Source organism: Apis cerana, linkage group LG12, assembly GCF_029169275.1.
Source record: "Apis cerana isolate GH-2021 linkage group LG12, AcerK_1.0, whole genome shotgun sequence".
NCBI lineage: Eukaryota > Metazoa > Arthropoda > Insecta > Hymenoptera > Apidae > Apis > Apis cerana.
The window spans coordinates 4,364,625-4,386,535 of record NC_083863.1 but is presented as its reverse complement, the minus strand read 5'-3'; the positions used below and the strand labels follow the sequence as shown (position 1 = coordinate 4,386,535).

General features: G+C 34.7%; 1 protein-coding gene across 4 annotated transcripts in view; it reads right to left on the bottom strand.

The window, feature by feature from the left end:
* Window positions 1-21,911, bottom strand: part of LOC107995538 (LIM/homeobox protein Lhx9) — a 601,193-nt gene that overhangs the window by 338,121 nt on the left and 241,161 nt on the right. For 2 of the 4 annotated variants that reach the window (XM_028665570.2, XM_062083417.1), the window contains exon 3: window positions 7,938-8,029. The gene's annotated coding sequence lies outside the window, so the exon portion shown is untranslated. Of the gene's footprint in view, window positions 1-7,937; window positions 8,030-10,842; window positions 11,306-21,911 lie in introns of those variants that run through there. The other 2 variants (XM_017053117.3, XM_028665571.2) reach the window with 2 other exon arrangements.

Here is a 21,911-nt window from a genome sequence, read left to right as displayed (position 1 = left end):
TCCACCTCCCCACCAACTCCTTCTCCTTCTCCTTCCCGCTCGCTCGCACGCCCCACCACCGCCCTCCACGTCCCTCTTCACCGCCGTTCCACCTTTTGCCCCCTTCCCCACGGTACCAGCTCGTCACGCTACCAGTACGCAACTCCCTCGTTAAAAGCGACGGCCGCGACTTATGGAATCGAGGGAAGCCGCGAGCCGCTAACTTTCGAGAATCATTAAAAACGCATCTTCGACCCGCGATCGGCCGGTTAACGAGGCCGTTACGTGGGAACCTCGTGGGGCTCGATTATTTCCACCTTCGTTGTCTCTAATTTTTTTTGTTTTTTCCCTTTGTTTTCTCCTTTCTTTTTTTCTTTCTTTCTTTCTTTCTTTTTTTTTTTTTGCTTTCGTATCGTGCGTGAGTGTTTTAGGATGAGAATCCATTCGAGAGGAGACGATTTTTTTTTTTTTTTTTGCAAAATGGACGAAATATCAAGTACGCCCAATGTAAGAAAGCAGTGAGAGTTTTATTTCCAAATGGATTCGATACTCTAATTCACGAAGAAACTCGAATGGGTTCTCGGTAATGAGGATCGAAGGGGATCGTGAAAGTGGGACGGTTGATATTAGCGGGAGGGGGAAAAAAGCGTAATGGAGAAGCGTAATGAGTGGGCAGCGTGTAAGGTCACCAGAGATTGAACGTTTTCGCGGCGATCTTTTTCCTAGCGATTCAATTAATTTTTTGCGCAACCTTTTAAACGACTCCAATCGCTTTCTTATGAATGGTGCACGGTTGTGTCCGCCATCCAATGGCTGTTCCATCGTTTACCGTTCACGCATTGTAATCGATAGATCTCGGTCCTTCTGTCTTTGACGGGACGCGATTCTATTTTCCGTACGATGACTTTGTTATTAACGATTTTTCCTACGATTCTATTCGAGTAGCGCGTAATTTCTTAATTGCATTCTGACTATTAACCGACTTTCAACCGTGGTCAAATCAAAATACAGTAAATAGTCTGTCGTAATATTCTTTGTAAATTAATTCTTGCAAGAGTATTTCGATATTTATAAAAGTTTATGGATGCGTGTAATTAATTAATACTTTATTATACAGAAAAATTTTTTTTCTCGGCAAAAATTATGCTTCTTTTAGATAAAATCTCTTTTAAATAATTTTATCTAGAAATACTTTTTTACCTTTATTTTATATATTTATGTACATGTTTAAATTTCTTTTTTCTATCTCACATCATTATGAAAGAATATTTAATATAATATTTAAAAGAACAAAGGAGAGTGTTAATTTTTGTTAAAAAAAGATCCATATACATATAATTCATTATGCTCTTCAAAATAGCAAAATATATGATAACACAATTTAATTAAATTTCCGTAAGGTATACGAAGATTTTTACACGATTGATTGTAGATTAGCAGATTTCTTGAATAAAGAATTAATGTATACAACTTTAGATAAGAAATGTTAAAATATATAAAATTTACACGTTATTCTTATGTTCATCATAGTTGAATGAAATGGAAGTGCAACGTTTCACAAGCAAATACGAGATCATTAATTACTATCAACGATTCTTCTTTTTCCTTGTATATGATTATAATTATAATTAAAGTTCCATCATTTGACGACATTTCCCATTTCCCATATACGACAAATTTAATTTACAACACGGACGATTTTTTAAAAAAAAAATTATTTTACCAACCCAAAAATTTTTATCAATTGAATCGACAATACAACGAACAAATGAGTTTATCAGTCTAAATCAGTACTTCCAATTAAACCTTCGATCGAGCTTGAAACCAGAATTTCTAAAAAGAGCGATGCGTATGTGTACACGGATTCCGTTCTCGTGCAGGGAAGAGCTCCTTCCATGGTGGATTAAGCTTGGCGGGGGAGGAAAGATGGAAGAAGGTGGACGACTCGTAGCGTGGAGGAATAGCAGGGCGACTGTTGGGGAGAAAAAAGGGGGAGACGAGGCAAGGGTAAGGCACTAATGAGCAAATAAGGCGAAAAAAGGTGAAAATTCATTAGCAGTCAGCTAGCAATGGACGAAGGGGGAAGGGTTACTGGGAATCGGCGTAACTCTTTTCTCAGTAAAGGACTCGTGGCTCGACAAAGGACTCTAAAAATAAATACATAATTAAACGTCGCGATAATTAACTTCTTTATGCTGGCTGAGATCGAGGCGACGCGTTTGTACGCGTGATTCTTACGTGTGCATAGTTGTGCGTGCATATATGCGTGTATGTGTACGTGTTTTATTGGAAAGAACGATTTTTACCGGCCTGGAAGAATCAATGCGAGCTAATGGCAACGCAATAATAATCCGACGATCGTGTAACGATCTTGCTTTTAACACGATAAACGATAAATATGTAAAAATAATATTTTAATTTAGAATAACGCGGGTAATAATTCAGCGAAATTTGTCAAAGATTATAAATCGATAAAAAAAAAGATTAATGTATTAAATTCTCAAAGGAGATGCCCGACTTACTGATGAGTTGCGAGTTGATTCTGAGTTGGTTTGCATTAAATATTAAAATATGATAAGACAGTAATCTACATCAAAGATTCTCAAAGTGTCGATCGTAAGTTATTGGCGGATGAAATATTAATTTTAAACGTTAAATATGATCGGCAAAAATGATAAATCCTTCACATATATTCTTCACTTATGCATTATCGATTGATTAAATTCGATGTAAATATAAAAGTATCAAGAATATTTTTTTATCCAAATCCTTTCTCCGTTCCAGAATACGTTAGAATTAGATCACGGAAAGAAATGATCGTTTCGAAAATAGATCTAGTGGATTCTAAAAAAAGTTTGAAAAGCTTGATTGATAGAATATTCGATGGAAACAAGGAAACACAAATTTATTAAAAATATTCGTCGTGCATAATTTATCATAACTTTTCGAGTACATGAGTTACCACTTTGTCGAATAAATTTCCGAGTCTTTTTCTTATGCGCAATAATTATAAAAAGTATTTGCATTTATTTCCTTGTAAAATTTTATTATTTCATTATAAAATTAATCACTTTTATATGAAGATAACCGTTTGCGCATTTATATACGATCCTACGGTATTTGTATTGCCGTATCAAACAGATAAATGATAAGAAATGATAAGAAATTTAATATGTTTAAACCTAATTAATTAATATGTAAATATCATAACTATACGATGATGCGATATTTTTTTCTAGCCAATTATAATTACGTCTTGATCTATTATTTTATTTATAGTATTTAATAACATCTTTTTAAACATTATTATGCGATAACAATCTTCGAGAATAAAAAAAAAACATATACACTCACTATTCACGAAAACATTGAATTTTTGGCTAATGCCATCTTCGTGTACGATTATACAGTGTGATAAAACATGATAATAAGAACGCCAATTAGAATTCTAATTGGTCGTTTTGGTTCGATGAGATAAGTACCCCGATTTAACGAGGCGACTACCATCCACGGATTTCGCGCCAATTTTCCATTCGCTCCGGTTCCTTGTTTGGTTTTCCAATGTTTCTTTCGCACGTGACGAAGTTATTAAGTCCCCTTTAGCAAAATCACGGTGAAACAAAGTTAATGACGCTCGCACGGTGAGCATGTAACAAGAGTTTGCACGTTCAAGTAAGTACCAGATATATGCGCGCGCGCGTGTGTACGTTGCTCTGAGACCATGACGGATAATTACCAAGTGCTTAGGAAGCGTGTGAAAACTTAATAGCCAAAGGAAGGACTCGGGTCAACTAAATATTACGCTACAAGTACCTATGTATATTTATTTCAGATACAACTTGTGTGAAAGTTGTGTCAATACCTAAACAAGAAAAAGTTGCGAAAAAGAAACTTTTTAAACCTAAGAAAAATCTAAACTAAGTTTCGAGAATAAGAGACGTATACGAGTATTATTTACTGTTATTATTAAATGAATATTTCCTTCATTTCAATTACAATTCACTCTTTTATATAATCTTATTAATATTTTCAACGCGCAGTTCATATAATTGGTAACTCAACAACGCGATACGATCGAACTATCCTCATCCATCCTGCAGAAAAACGCTCCGTCCCATTTTCCCAAATCTCCGAATCCACGCGAGCGGAACCGCCGAAATAATCGTATTCAGAAATTTCGTTCCCTTATTAAAACGATCCCACCCCTCTCCCCGAAGAACCCGGGGTGCGTAAATCGGTGTGGAATACAATTACGCGAATGACCAGATACTCCCTCCCCCCATCCCCGTACACCGAAAAAGGGGAGTGTGTTGCAGTTTGGGGCCGAAATCCATTCGATTTGGCTGAAAGCCGGCGCTGATCGACTCGGTCGCGGATCAGCCCGAGTCCACTCTAATTTAGACATTTTCGGCCGACTCGGTATATATATTTGTTATATTTTCAGTCAGAATCATTATTACGCGACACCGCACGCGCAACGTGCACCAGAGGGGGATTACGGCTTAATCCGGTCCGCTATAAATTGGGCGGAATCGCATCCCTGTTCCGGCTTCCCCCCTCATCCTCGTTTACCTCCGCACCACAACCGACCTTTCCCTTCTTCTCTCTCCCCCTCCTCCTTCCTTCCAATCGCCCGCCAGTTTTTTCCCGCAAAAATCCCCAACTCCCTTCCGGCCGTTTTTCGAGAAAAAGGGTTGAGACGACAAAGAAACCGAGAGAGGGAGAGAGAAGGGGGAGAACCAATACCATCGAGCGGAGGGGAAAAAGAGAAGCGCGGAGGAAACACGGAGGAATCCAAGAATATCGTGTGGTCGGGCATACGAATATACGGGGGAGGAGACGAGAGAGAGAGAGAGAGTGAGTGGAATCACGGCAAAGAAATATCGTCGGTCAACGGAGAAAATCCGTATCCTGGCAGTAACGACCGGGGGATGGACGAAACCGGGGACCGAGAGAGCGGGTTGCTGGCCGGGAGTCAGAGAGAAAGAAATCGTGGGGAGGAGGGAAGGAGGAGCGAAGAGAGAGAGAGGGAGCGGAAAGGTACCCTTAGCTGGTTTCCCTCAGGAGATTTTATAATGGCGTCCAGTTATTACCGCAGGACCTCGGGCCACGAACGCGATACGATTCTCCGACAAGGGACGGAGGCCGATTTAACAAGTGGTCAAATATACGGGCGCACGAGTGGTCTGAGCATCCTGTCCAGAAAAGCGGACCGACCGAACCGGACGAAAGACCGATACAACGCCCGATAATGATAACGATGATCGCGAAATGATAAAAGGAGATCGATGGCCGCGGCCCCTTTCCGCCGCTTCGACTTCGGGGAATTATTTTTATCCTCCATCTTTTTTAACTCTTTTAAAATAATTTTGTACGGTTTCTTCGAATATGTATATACTTCTAATGAGAAAATTTTAAAGGAAAGAAAGTAAAATCTGAAGATGTACAAGATTTAGTAGAGAAGCAAACATATTTGGGTTGTTATATGAGTTTTCGTTTTTGAGATATAAATTTCGAATTATGTTTTGTATTGATTTACATTGAATTGCGTTAGACAATAGTCTTTGATCTTTTTTAACTCTTTTAAAATAATTTTGTACGGTTTCTTCGAATATGTATATACTTCTAATGAGAAAATTTTAAAGGAAAGAAAGTAAAATCTGAAGATGTACAAGATTTAGTAGAGAAGCAAACATATTTTTGTTTTTGAGATATAAATTTCGAATTTTTTTTTGTATTGATTTACATTGAATTGCGTTAGACAATAGTCTTTGATCTTTTTTACCTCTTTGACAAATAATTTTGTACGGTTTCTTCGAATATGTATATACTTCTAACGAGAAAATTTTAAAGGAAAGAAAGTAAAATCTGAAGATGTACAAGATTTAGTAGAGAAGCAAACATATTTTTGTTTTTGAGATATAAATTTCGAATTTTTTTTTGTATTGATTTACATTGAATTGCGTTAGACAATAGTCTTTGATCTTTTTTACCTCTTTGACAAATAATTTTGTACGGTTTCTTCGAATATGTATATACTTCTAACGAGAAAATTTTAAAGGAAAGAAAGTAAAATCTGAAGATGTACAAGATTTAGTAGAGAAGCAAACATATTTTTGTTTTTGAGATATAAATTTCGAATTTTTTTTTGTATTGATTTACATTGAATTGCGTTAGACAATAGTGGGAATCTTTGATCTTTTTTACCTCTTTGAAAAATAATTTTGTACGGTTTCTTCGAATGTGTATATACTTCTAATGGGAAAATTTTACGTGGTGTATTAATGGAGCGAAAGGAAGTAAAATCTGAAGATGTAGAAAGTTAAGTAGAGAAGCAAACAAACTTTGTCAATGAGATTTTTCTTGGTTGATGGATAAGAAGTAAATTTTAAAAGAATTATTTAGATTTTTTATATCCATTAAATTATAATATGAAATATAGTTCTTTATTAAATAATTATTATTAAAAGTTTAGTGGTTTAAATGTATCTGATTACTTTATATCGCTTTGTTTTCGAAACAAAGACAAGTCTTTCGACTACCTGACATTTTTTGTTAGAAACTTTCAAATATATTAACGAATTTATCGTTTCTTTTATTTGAAATATTCTGTAAACGATTTTGTATGATATACAAATAGCAGGAATATTATATTTAAATCAATAAATCATTGTGAATAGATTATGAAATTATCATTTTTGAAATTTTCTACTAGAGATAATAATAATAATTACGTTTCTAATACTGAATATTATATATTCTATAATTCTATAATTGCGAATATAAAAACAATACATCTTACTTTGATTAATAATTTAACAATTATATTTCATTTTTTCATTCAATCTGCAATCTGGATCATTTATTTCCAATCCAGACCTTTCGGTATCTTCGATTTCGAAAAAATCTGAGATACTCCAGTTATAAAAATTATTATTATTACTATTATTATTACAGAACCACTATTTACATTCTCGACTGAACTTCTATTAAATGATAATTTCGAAGTGCTCGTAAGAATTAACGGATACTTATCAATATACCATTACATCAAAGGCAAATTTTTACAAAACAAATTATTTCATTATCAAGATCTTAAAAAAAAAGAAAAAAAAAAGAACTTTATACCTCATCCTCGTTCAAACATTTCGTTTACGTGCTTGTTATTAACAACTTCGATAAATTTTAATTACAGAAGGGACGAGGAGATCGAGGAGAACGATCCGTAAGAATCGAGATCAGGTTATAAAACTGGTGAAATTAAAATGAATAAGGAGATACACGTTTTGATGCGTTCAATCGATAGGATATCGGCGCGGTGCCGTCGCAGAGGAAGGATATTAATTATGATTTAATTAGACGAGGCTGATATCGAGACCATTGAAAGGCACAGCGACTGAAAAACTCTTTATTCATAATTATACTGTTGGCAGTGTTAACGAAACAACAAACATATCGTATTACCAATTATGCTCCCGCATCGTGGCCCGGAATTTGCCGGGGGTGGAGGGACGCAGGGGGGAGGGGGAGGGGGAGGGAAAAAGAAATAAAGAAAAAAAAGGAAAACAAAAAAAAAAAAAAAGAAAAAAAAAAGAGGGAACAAGCTTTGATTTCGTTCGAACGAAACCCGACAGTTTAATTGAACGTTTCCTTCTGACGCGTTTGTAATTACGAATTTGAGTGAATTATTCCACGCCGTGAACACGCGTTTCGTTATGCTTTCTTTTTTTTTTCTTTTTTTTCTTTTTTTTTTTTCCCCTCTTTTCAACCACCCTTCCCCCCTCCCCCTTCAGTTTTTCGGTTGTGCAGCGTAATTAAAATATCAACGATACACGCGTAAACGTGGAACGTACACGTTTACGAAAATATTTCGTTAAACGTTCCTGATCTGCGTATTGCATATGCAACGGGTTACAACGTGAAATATAATTGAAAAATGTATAATAAGTGTTACGAACCGATTTGAAGCAGGTTCCTTAATCACAATCGGTGGAACAGTTTCGACGAAACTGGGGAGATTCGAGTTTCGCTTCGGTTTCGATCAGCATCCCTGAAAAAAGAAATTTTAATTTGGTAAAGGGAAAATTTTCGTATTGGTGTATAAAATTATTGGATACGAACGCGAAAGATCGGCAGAAATTTATTGTTTATAAAGACTTGAGAATCTAATAAAGAGATCTTGCAAGCGAGAGCGAAGGAAATTTAAAATTTTTATTAGTTTTTTTTATTCTGACGAAATGCATAAAGCAAACGAAAAATAATAATCATTTAAAAGCAAGCATTAGAAAAAGAAAATGATAATTTTTGTTTAACTTATTTAATATTTATTTCCTGCGTACAAAACCAAAAGTAAAAATAAACTTTAAATGAAATGTTACGTAAAAGTTAAAAATTTAATAACATTTTTTTGCATAAGCAATTTTCAAGACAATCTATTATAATGCATGATGAATATTCCCGAACATATAACTTAGAAACAAAAAGAAACCGTTTTAATCTGAAAAATTTTTTTCTGATCAGCTACGTTAATTGAGAAGCCGTGATTAGTTTCAAGTTAGTTATCAATATCCTTTTTATTTTTCTTAAACCGGTATATACACATATAAACTTTCAATCTAAGAAAAGGCAAAAATTTTGTTATATTTACGAGATAAACCTACTAAAAATGAAGCAATATAATTTCATATTTAATTCAAAAAAAATTATAAATAAACTACGAATATTTATACATTTGTGCAAAAATGTATTTGAATGTATCTACAAAACCTGTAAAATGCACATACAGAAAGACACAAAATATTCAAAATACGCCTAGTATGCATTATGATATTTGAGGAACAAAGCAAACCTCTATTTAAACTCTATTCCTTTAGAAGAGAATTCATACGTTCATAAAAATATATTTCAGTACATAGTTCTCAAAAAACTATTCTAGTTAACACGTGTTAAAAAAAAAAATCAAATTTTCATTTTCATAAAAATTCACAAACCATTAACTTATCAATTCAAAGAAAACGATAAATAGACAGCCATAAAACAAAATGCCATATTTAAAATATTCGATTGACCAATATTACTCCTAAATTAATTCGATCCAACGACGTAAACTCATAATACTCTTCATTAATAAAACATTACGTATGTACAAACATTACATGCTCCATTATGCCGTTTTCGAATGACCAGACCGCATTCCTCATATCCACAATGTAACGTAAACGACAAAAGATTGACGAATGTTCGGAATGCCTTCCGGATGGCCTGCGTGCCAAAATTCCACGAATTTCGCGGACCAATTTAGATCAGAGGGGCGCGCGTGTGCACTCCCCTTTTGCGAATCATCATACTTTTCCCTGATATACGAGATGTCAATTTAATTGCAGAAAATACTTCGGTGCGACACGCGAGCCGCCCTTCGGCCAGTTTAAATTAGAGGAGCCTCAAAGACGCGAGCGGACTCGCGGAATTCGAACAACGGGAGAACGAGTTCGTTTCTAGAGAAAGAACGCCGAGCTTCGATTACCGGTTGAACACGGACCAACTTCGACAAGGAAACTCGGCGACTTTGGCTCGAAACTTCTGAACGATTGCAGAAAAACAGAACGAAATGATGAGAATTGTTTTTTCTAATCATTTTTTTCCTTTCTTTATCGTTCGTTTCATTCACGCTCTTGTTAGTTTAATTTATTGAAGAGAAATTTTGTTAGTGATAGATGTGTTGTAATCTCCGTATCATACAATCTCTGTAAATAAAATTCTTTCTTATTTAAAGTAAGAAAAATGAAAACGAGGATGATGGAAATTTTGTTTTAATTGTTTTTCCTTGCGTTTTCTTTCCTTTTTATATTTCTAGTGGTTTTTATTTAATGGAAATTGTTTAATGTATCATAATCTCAATTAGGTATCACATTACAATTATTGTAAATAAAGTTTTTTTATCCACAAAGAACAAATAAAATAATTTATTTAGTTATTGGAATATTTATGTATATACATATAAATATATTTTAATTTAAGATTAAAAAAATAGATTTGTCCTTCTTTTGATATCATGAAAATAAATTAACAATATTTATTTAAACTGTAAAACACAAGTATTTTATATTTATATTTGAAATCATCGAAAGCGATTAATTGTATTAGTTTCAACAGTTGTTGAATTATACGACTTCGAGATATCATGAATATTTCCTTTATATTTTTATTATAAATAATTTAAATAATTCGGAAGAATTTATGGAATTTGTTTTAAAAAATTAGAATCTTTAGAATATTTTTTTCTTATTTTTGCTTATAGATGTAGCAAAAAATATTTATTATAATTGCTAGATATATAACATAATTGTTAATTATAAGATAAGTGTTTATAATAAATGTAAAAGTTTCATAGGAAATCGAGATAATTAAATGGAATCCATAAATGGCTTTCTATCAAAAGCCATTTGACATACTAAATATCGTCAATATAAACGATGAGCATAAATGTGAACATAAATTAATCAACAGGATTGGGCAGGGATCACGAATGCCTCATTTCTCGAACGATTAAGCTATTTAAACTGTTTACAAATTATTCTTCATTTCGTATATTAATATTTAGATTGGTTATTGTTGGCTATAGGAAATTTTTATTAAAAATATTTCTCTAATATATAATATTAATATAATATGTTAATATATAATGTAAAATTTAATAATCTTTATCATTATCATTTAAAATTTCAAAGAAAAATATGCATCGTTATTAAATGACGTCAATAATTACAATATAATATTAAAGCAGTTGTTGTATTTAAAAAATTCAAATATTAATTTAAAATGTTAATTACAATATAATAATTCAAATATTAATTACATTCTCACCTGTAGCTGATCAAATCTTACGAACTATTCCTTTTTAACGCTCCGAATCCATTTTGTTTAAAGTTCTATTCGAGAATAAATATACACACATACATGCACGCACGAAATATTATAATTGCGAGAAAGATTTTGAAATGAAAAAAACTTTGCTACAATCTACGTGAAATTAACGAAGATATCTCTTCTTCCTTTGACATCGCGATAGTATAAATACGAGGAAACTATTCCGGCCAAAAAATTAAACGTACAATACGATAGAACGTTTGAACGTATTCGATTTCACGAAACAATATTTGACAAATTATAACGAAAACTGAACATTTTGCAGCATACCGATTTAATATCCCATTACTTGGTCACATTTTTCACGTATATATGAACGTTTTAACACCGAGGGAAACACATTGAACGAATTATTTGCGAAATAATTCGAAATTATAACAGAACGACTTATTCCACAGATAATTATGTAGGAACTGATCGCGTGGACGGTTGACGAGTGATCGAGGCGCCGCTCTCAGTCAATAAACGGTAACTTCGATTATCGAATATCCTGCGATCCTTAGTTATCGACTCTTTCAATTACCGGAGCGTTCAGACATATGGCATATTCGTACGATTAAGAGTAACGATAATCTTAATTAAATAACGAGATAAAAATTCCTTTCCGTAATTAAATATTCTAAAATACTATTCGATTAATTTCTAGTGACGCAAACCGGTAGAAAATAAAATAATACGGCGGACCAAGGACGCGGCACGGTAATTAACATAGGAGTAAGAAAATTAAAACGGAGGGAAGCAATTAACAAAGGAACACACACGGGCGTTGTAACACCGGTTTCCGGTTGTAAAGTAAACTGGTAAACAACACCGGTTTAATTAAATGTTTCCTATAAAAACTGACTGAAAGTTTCGGAAAGTGGAAATTAACGAAGACGCCGTAAATATTTTATTTCGGGATAAAATCACCGGGAATGACGAGCTACCGAGTTTACCCGGAACAGGTTCTTCTTTTCCCTTATTCCAACCCTTCCCCCCGCCGTTTTGCGCGACGTTTCGCGAACAAGAAATCATAATTTCCATTTGTCTTCGTTTTGTAAATACTTCGGATAGCCGAAGTCCCATCAAAAGTCTCTTCAACTTCCCTAATTACGCCGCCTCGCGAGCCAAGTAAACCGAGCTACGCAAATACTTCGTTATAGCGGCGCTAAAACACGAGATTTCGACCGTTCGAGAATCGAACCTTGCGATAATATATGCGTTTCGTCTGCTCGATTACTTAATCTTCTCTGGAGGAGGGGGAAGGAAATTGAAGAGAAAAGAAAAGAATACACATGGTGGGAATAAAAAAGGAGGAACAACGCGAATGTGGGCACGCGAATAGCCGGTCGGATCGAACCGATCCTAACTTTACGCAAGTAATTGCGAGCGGTCGGCAATCGAGCTGACGTAAATTCCGCTTCAACTTTATTTACCGACGCGGCCATTTAATTAGAAAAACGGATGCCCGCCGAGAATGATCAGTCTTGCCCGGGTATTTCGCGAAATCTCCCCGGAAACCCGTGTAAACTCCACTGCCACGATAGTAAATACCAATTACCCTCATAATGCTTAAACTATTTTTATTAATATTGTTAATAATACGATGTATACGAGCAAGTGAGTTTAAATAATACGAGCATCGAGAAAGTTAATCTTAAGAATCGTATCTTGTAAACTGTAGATCGAAGTCGTGACCAAATAGTAATCAATTTGATGCCTTATTTTTAAGGTATTATTCTCTTCTCCGAGCTGTTCTCTCTTTGTCTATTCAATTCAATTTACGGGATAAGTAAACCTATTCATGCAAACATCGTATGTACAAGAAAATCGAAGACGAAATGGCAAAAAGCTGGGATATACGATGAACATGTATCATATCTTCCGATGGAATGGAACGAGATGAGCGAAAAATATTTTTTATATAAATACATGTAGATGCACTTAAACGAAGAAACTTACGTATCATCCCAACGAATTAATATAAATAATAAAGACAAGAGGATATATAAGCTTAAAGAAAATTAGGAAACTTTGGGAAGGAATACGAGTCTGCATCGATGTTAAAAATAACGGAACAAAAGGGGGGGAAAGAGAAGGGAGGCGATCAAAAAGAAAACCTTGTCCCATGCTTGGCAATTACGATGCGAGATTGTTGCGTTGCGAGAGAAAGAGCGAGAGAAGATGGGGTTGGCCGAGGGTGACCCGTTCCCTATTAGAGTGTCTCCGCAGGCGTTTAATCACCCAATTAAGAGGATTTTCACGTATGTTAATTAGTCGAAACACATGCAAAACGCGGCGCGCACACCCCCTCCCCCTTCCCCTCTTTGCTCTACACCCGCGTTTCCCTCTCGAGGATCCGGTGGTGCTTGAAGCCAGCTGGGACGAGGGCCTCGATTGCACTCGACGGCTAAAAAGAGATCAAAAGGAGGCAGCCCACGTCGCTGAAGAAATATCCACGTACACGCTTTTGCACGCTCGCGAGCTCGTCTGCGGCACAAGGACACGTGTACGGAGGGAGGGGAGGGGGGAGAGGAGGGGGCCACCTACGCGCGCGCCCGCCTCTTCCGCGTGCCTCTCGGAAGGAGGAGAGGGAAGGAGAGATCACTCCCGACTCTAGGGACCCGAGACGCGTGTTAAACCGTCCTCGTTAATCGGAACCCACTCCTCTCGCCCTGCGAGGCGGAGAAAGGAAAACGGCGCGGTTAGTGCGTCTCGCTGGGACGCACGCTCCGTCAACCCTCGCCACGTTCTCTCTCTCTTTCACGCTACTCGTCGAGTATAAGAGGTAATGAATTCGGTGGAAAGGGTGCGAGGCTTCGAGAACGATGCCTGTTTTTTCTTTTCTAAATAATACTCGGAGGAGGAGCAGGAGGAGGAGGGTCGCGATCAGAATCGTGGGGTTTAGATTTGACAGGAGGGCGAAGACGTGGTGGTCGTGATACGTGGAGACTCGTTTTATTGAAATATTTTGGTCTTGTTTTTAATTCTTATGGTTGGAAAGAGAAACGGAAATAATTGGATAATTGTAATATTTCGTATATTTTATTGAATAAAAATCAAGCAACAAGGGAGAATAAAACTTAAAATCCTTGGAAGAATACACGGACTCTGGAGGAAATTATTTCACTGTGAATAACTCGATCAAATTCCGCGACAACTCGATTCGATTAAACGAGAAACGTCTTGCTCCGACTTAATCGTGGGACAATATTTTTCATTGTTCCACGCGAGGATGGAAAAAACGAAGCGAAACACAGGTTCGACGCGTCCCCTAACGAAGGAATGATCGGAAGAAGAGACGATGGCGGGGAAGAAACGACGTCGGCTATCTATTCAATTATCACCTTGGAACAGCCGCATACGTAGGAACAGGTAATTCTATTTCACGACTTCCGCCCATTCTCGGCTTTTGAGCGACGTGTCCTGTGACGTAGGCGGATATTCTCCGTTTTACGCGAATCGCATCGAACAGGAAGCATTTCGATCGATCTCAGAAATCGAAGGAGAAAGATTTCATCCCTTTAAAGTGATCGATTAACAGATATTCGAGGCCGAAACGTAGGGTGAACGCGCGGACACATTGGAAAACGATAAATTTCGGGGATGGAGAACGATCCGAAAGCATGGAATAATTTATCGATGGAATTTTAAAAGGGTTTAGGTAAATAAAACAAATGAATCGGAATCAAACGGTTGGAAATATCTTTCGCGGCAACACTCGCTCGCCGTGAATTCGTTCCAATTCCCTCTCTCCCTCCAATTACCACTCAGGCCCCTGCCTCCGTCTCTGTCCAACGGCTCGATCCCGTTCGCGCGAATCGCACAGTTTCGAAGTAAGTCTCGAAGACAATGAAAATTTCAACGACCAATTCATTTTCTGGTAATGAGTTCTTTCGGTCGGCCTTTTAACTGTGCCAAATCACTTTGAAATCGCGTACTCGGTTAATGGGTTTCGCTCTCTCTCGCCGTATACACACCGTTTTTATTTTATTTTATTTTACTTTCCCCTCCCCCCTCGTTTTTTCCTCTTTCCCGTTCCTCCACCTCGAGCCTCTTTTCTCTTTTCGAAACATTAAACAATCACAAATTTTCCGGGTTTTCGCTTTTCAAGTGGCCGAGTAATTGGGCTTTTGTGCGTTTCTCCCGTTTCTGCTCCTTTGTACACACGTATCGAGGAGAGGTGGGAAGGGAAGGGGGGATGGAAAAAAGTCTTTGGCCGTTTTCATGAAAGATTTAAGAGAAACAGGTGGGAACACAATGGAAAGTGGCGGCGGAAGTTAATATTTGACCGTTACAGTCCGACGAAATCAACGTGATGAATGCAAACGGGATGTGGAAATTCAAGCTCGATTCTGCTTTGTTGGAAAATCTCGAAACATCGATGCTTGATTAAAATTATGCGAAATTATGAGACGCAAGTTTTTAATTTCATAAATTGATTTTCCAAGATTTTATTTTTTAATTTAATTTTTAATATTGTTAATATTTTGAGCGAGGAAAATATAATGAAATTATGGAAACTAATGATTCGTTGATTGCCAATTTTTTTTCTTTTTAATTTTGTGTAATCGTATAACCTATTTACACGATATTTCCAAATTGTCATGTCAGCAAAGCACTGAGATATAAAATATGAGCAGCTTTTTCTTAAAGTATAAATGATACGATTCTTCAACTTATCGATATAATCATTTTGAATTTTTATAAATATAAGAACGAGTATCGAGTTAATCTTACATTTAATCATTAATGATAATGTTTTGAAACTCGAATGATTTTTCGATTCTCATATATTAGCTAAATATTAACTTTAATCCCAGTTCTAATAATTTTCTCATTATCGATAACCTTTTTAGCTTTAAAATCATCAAAAAAGATTGGTCAATCACTATAAAATAATGACTCGATAGCAAGTCGACACAAGATATGCATGGCTTCCAAATGAAATTCCCGTAGATTTTAATATCGTACATATTAATATCGTAAATTGCGATTCTTTTTTGGAAATTTGTACTTTCACACAAGATCTCTCATCTTTTATTTACCGACCATAAATTACATATGTAAAAAAAATAAAAGAAAGACAAAGTTTTCAACGGAAGTTGAATTACAAAAACGAGACGATGGCAAAGATTGGCAGTGAACATCGTTGCAACCAGCGTTCCATGGAAATTATATGTACATTCTCATTATTCGAAAGAAAACACGTGGACAAGCAATAATGGCGCGCATAAAAACGATCAAGCGATAAAACAAGGGACTAGGCACGGGAACGAGACAATCGTCGGATAATTTTCCAACGGGCTAGCTACAAACAGAATAATCGATTGAAACAGCGAAAGGATCGAGACGGATTATTATCCTCGTCGGGTATTAAACGGATTGATAATGATCAGAAATAGTGCAAGCTTTAATTGGCTAATAGCGTGACGAAAAATATATTGGGGAAGTGATGTCGATTTTATAATATAAGGGCCATGGATGTGCCACACGGTAAAACAATTTTGCTATAATGCGTCCATATTTTCATGTATATGGATATTTTTAAATCATTTGAACTTTTCATAAATATTTTAAATATTTGTTGTGTAGCTATCGCTAAATATTTTCTTTCTTTTCTTTTTTTTTTTTTTTTCATATTTCACGTGAATTTACGTGAAATGTTATTAATAGATTGCACATAAATACATATTTATGTATTTATGCAAAATTTAAATGTGCAAAAATCTACAGAAATGCAGAAAATGATATGCAGAAAGCATTAAAGTATAAGTACGTATTACGAATGCACGTATTTGAAGAAGGTAAATCTCTATTTAAGCTTCAAGTTTTTAGTTTTTTTACGTTCATAAAAATTTGATCTTGTATAAATATTCGCAGTCTAATGAATAATTTTATCATTCATCCTTGGATAACGTTATTTCATAATTTGGAATGCGATCAAATTTGTTTATTGACATGCATTCGTAACGTTTATTTCAAAAATATAGAAAACGTTTTTATATCTTACGTCTGAAAAATGTATTAGAGCACAAATGATTTATTATTATAAAATAAACAGGTATAAAACAGTCATATTACATTTTAACAATTGCAAAAACGAGGAATATAAAACTTAAATTATTTCGACTTAAATTCGATATTCCTATATGCCAATAATAAATTTCAAATACTAAAGATTTCCAAGATCAGACAAGAGTACCGTCTTCGTAAAATTTATTCACCATGGAAATAATTTAAAATTATTTATCAAAAATCGACATTAATATTCCACTAATCTAACAATAATCACGATCGTATCGATTAAAATACAGAGTAGACTTGAAATCTCCTATGGCCCCGTTTGCATGAACTAACAGCAGAGTCGTAGTCGTATCCCAACTAGCAGCCAGCCGTCCGGAATTTCTGATGGTAATTCAGTCTAAATTCCGGAATCTACTCATCCATTCACCGGGAACATAATAGCGCAGATTTGCCTAATTTTCTACTTATTACTGGCTGCTTGTTACCGAATTTGTAATTCGTTGTTCGACGAAAATGAAATTAATAATCTTGCGCGCCATCCAGTGGCGCAGATGATTTGAACGATATACGAAGATACTTATATTTTGATTTCCTTCCATGGAATATTATTTTAAACAATTTGACCTATACTTTAGGATAAATTTGAACGATAGATAATTGGATGTAAGAATTATCGCGTCGATCGTTTATAAATACATCCCAATCATGCGTTAAAACGCGCAAAGTAACATGGAATAGTATCGAATGTAATAACAAGGTTATTTAAAAGAAAGTTTTGAACAACATGGTCACTCGTAAAACTTCAAAGATGTGTAAATGCAAAACGACGTTTGTGAGAATAGATTTTCTTTTCTTTGTCGAATAAATACCTTATCGATGCAATGGCGAGGGGATAAAAATCAAGGATTCGCCCGACGTTATGCAATATTTCCATCGGTTTCCAAAGGGGGTCGTGACGAGCGCGCGAGAGAAATTCGCGAGAGCCGCGTTAAGAAATAGAGAGAAACTTTCGTTCTAATTTCCCGCTGGATGTGCGCAAGGACAGTCTTTGAGGCTGGGAATGGTCGCTCGTCCCCGTATTCAAATTGTAAATTTATACTTGTAAATTTATGAGACGTTGGAAATGAACTATTGAGAGAAAGGGGGAGGGGAGAGGAGAGAGAGGAGGAGAGAGAAAGAGAGAGAGAGAGCGATAGGTATACATACGTATAACGAGTCAAGTGTAATGCACCTATAGCGTGCCTGGTTTTATTCACGAAGGAATGGAAATCCACTTGTGTCACGGGGGCTGAAGTATGGCTCCTATCTGTTTTCTATGTGTTCAACTAATGCTGTCGTAAAATATGAATAACTCGGGAAACAATACCGATAAAGGTCCGCGTATAAAGTACAATAGTGAGCGTACGTTAGTCATATAATGGAAAAGGAATGAGTAAGTAAACGTCCATAGAAAATTATATCTATATTTGTTTATCGAGATAATAAGATATTGCGCGAACTGGCACATAGAATACGAAATATGCATTTCTTCGTATTCAATAATACCACGCGAATACCTCAATTATAATAGTCTAGAAAATTGTTGTTAATTCATTGATAAATCAAACATTGATATATTTATTTTATTGCTTCGTATTATTATCGTGGATAATAATAATAATGATGATGATGATGATGAAATCTTTCAACCGTTTTTCTAAATTTTCACAGACAACAATTTCAGAAAGGTCATTTTAGGAGTATTCATAATTATTGGAATCTTTCAATTGCGTCCAGAACGGCAATGGGAAAATATTCTTTGTTTTCACGGTTATAACATCTACCATGGGCGGACCAGTGTACGTGTTCGTGCGTACGTGCACGGGGTAGATGCGCCGGGACAGATAAGGGGAGATACGGTTTGGTTTAAGGAAGCGGTTAATTACCAGAAGATAGAAGATTGCCGGTGGCACGGTCTTATGCCTCGAGTAAAACCAAAAGAACCGATCCTCCGCTGTGTCGGTCGCGGAGGATACCTTCGGGTAATAATCTTTCAGACATTTGAGCCCATTAACCGCGCGTCTATCGATCTGAGCGCTCTCGATATGGTTAAAAAGAAGAGGATGGAAAAACGGCAAACTTTCGATAGAAGTAAATTTATTTTTATAGCTGTATTTTTATAGTTGTTCCAAGTAATTTTTATCGTACGATCGATGAATATGGCTATAATTGTCAGATTCGCGTCGATATGGTTGCAAATGTTGGTTGTTTTATCAGTCGTATGGATATATTTTCGCTGAGAAATTGATATCGAGCTTATCTTTTATATTACATTATATATAGACAATATATAGAAACATTAATATAAAAATCTATTTGGATATCTATTACTACTTTTCAGAATGTTCTTAAATTTTTATTCGTTTTAGGATTTAGTTAGTGATTTGGTTTCATAGATTTCTTCTTTTTTTTTTTACTTTTTATTTATTAATGTAATTATTTTTTTCCGTTAAAAGTTAATAATTTTTCTTCAACTAATTTTTAAAGCCAAGCTACGTAATCGTTATAATTTTTTTTCAAATATTGATAGAATTTGTTTTAATTGTTGTAAATATTATCTTCTCATATTTCTTATAAAATATATGCAATTGCTTTTAATAATTAAAACATTTAGGAACATTAAAATACAATTAACTTTTATACCAATAACTGAGATTATTTTCAATAATTTTTTAACAAAATCTTTCTTTTAATTTGTGAATAAAAATCTATCTTAAATATAAAGATAGATTTATAATAAAGATATATTAGCATTTTTTTAAACGAAAAAATGTTTAAACCAAATGATTGACGATTATTTTGAGCTCGTGCCATCGTGAAATAATAAATTTTAGTAGAAAGTATGAGAAGAACACAGTTTAGTATGAATCAGTGCGTCGTATGATATGAATCATGCAATTCTACCGCAGCTATTTGAAGCTCTTCCTCTAAAAATAAGTATTATGTACTTCGTGTAACAATAAACCGAACCTATCCTCCTCCACTTTTAGCTGATAATCAAATTTCACACCCATTTATTAAAGTTGACGAGAGATTCAAGATTAAACAATTCGTGAATGATTATTTAGAAATTTAAAAATTAATATAAATTTAACAATTGGATGTAAGATACTTTTATTATTTATATTAAAAACGTGTTAATAAACATAGATTTTCATAATTATCGATAAATCTCAATTTGACAATATCGTTTAAGAATTATAAAATAAAATTGATGATTAAATTATCGACACATATATGTGTAAAGACCACATAAAAATTTTACAATATTCTTCTTATCTTTGTGTGACAAGTTTTACAAACATCAATGCTTCGTTGTCAAAAAATAACAAATTTTATCGATTGGTACATTAAAAATTACATAATTTGAATATTCTTAACAAAATGATTCATTACGTTTAGATAAAACAAACAGTCTACATAACCTTTACACTATAATCAATTGACGCAATAAATTCATAATAATTGAAAAAGTAACTTGTTAAAAAATCCCCAATAAAGTTATTTTAGATAATTATCAAAACGTTTAAACAACAATTTATTCGTTAACTATTGACCCGCTTCTCATAATTTAATATTTGCGATTATTATTTATATTATTTCGAACGAATCATGGAACTTCAACTTCATTCCTAACCTCAACTATTAAATTTTGATTTAAACGTATAAATAATCGAACGAATCGTTGGATCCATTCATCGCGCAACAATTTCGTATCAAACCAATTAAACGAAACTCACCAAATTACAGGATCGTGCGAAATAAACGAGGACACGCGTGCGTAACACGCGCACGCGCGTGCACATCGCGCGGATTAGAAGCGGAAAGTGTGAGTCGCGGGCCAGGTGCGGCGTGGCCCGACGCAATTTCTTCGAATCAAGCGAAAGCCAATTACAAGTTTAATTCGGAACTTTGCACGGGCGATAATTAGCCGGTAAATTAAATTTACTTTCGTTTCAAAACAATCGCGGAAGTTTCGCCGGGGCGTTGCGCGCCGTCGCGACGAAACGTCGCGTCGCCCGCCTCCTGGGACAATCCGGAATTGTATAAAATTAATTATGCGGAACAACGCGTAATGTCCACTCCTCGTATCGATGATCACTCGATTTCGTGCCCTTTCCTCTCCGTGGAATTCCATTTTCACTTTGAATTTTGATTTTTGTTATCGCCCATACGAATTACGTGTAAATTAATTATTATATATTTCTATTCGTGGATACGTTCTAGAGGAAGAAGATAAAAGAGACGTATACAAATATATCGGTTGAGCTTTATTTCGTCAGATAAAGCGAGATGGAAATAGAGTAAGTTTAAAAGAAGAAGCATATACTTTATATATATATATATATATATATAAGACAATTTAGATAATAATAATAATTCTAGAAAGTTACAAGAATTTTGAGACTTTTGATATCAATTTACTTTTATTTAATTAACAACTCGATCGAGTTTGCATCTAAATGTGTAATGTGTAAATTAATTATCATTATATATTTCTATTCGTGGATACGTTCTAGAGGAAGAAGATAAAAGAGACGTATACAAATATATCCGTTGAGCTTTATTTCGTCAGATAAAGCGAGATGGAAATAGAGTAAGTTTAAAAGAAGAAGCATATACTTTATATATATAAAGACAATATAAGATAATAATAATAATTGTAGAAAGTTACAAGAATTTTGAGACTTTCGATATCAATTTACTTTTATTTAATTAACAACTCGATCGAGTTTGCATCTAAATGTGTAATGTGTAAATTAATTATCATTGTATTTCTATTCGTGGATACGTTCTAGAGGAAGAAGATAAAAGAGACGTATACAAATATATCCGTTGAGCTTTATTTCGTCAGATAAAGCGAGATGGAAATAGAGTAAGTTTAAAAGAAGAAGCATATACTTTATATATATATATATAAGACAATTTAGATAATAATAATAATTCTAGAAAGTTACAAG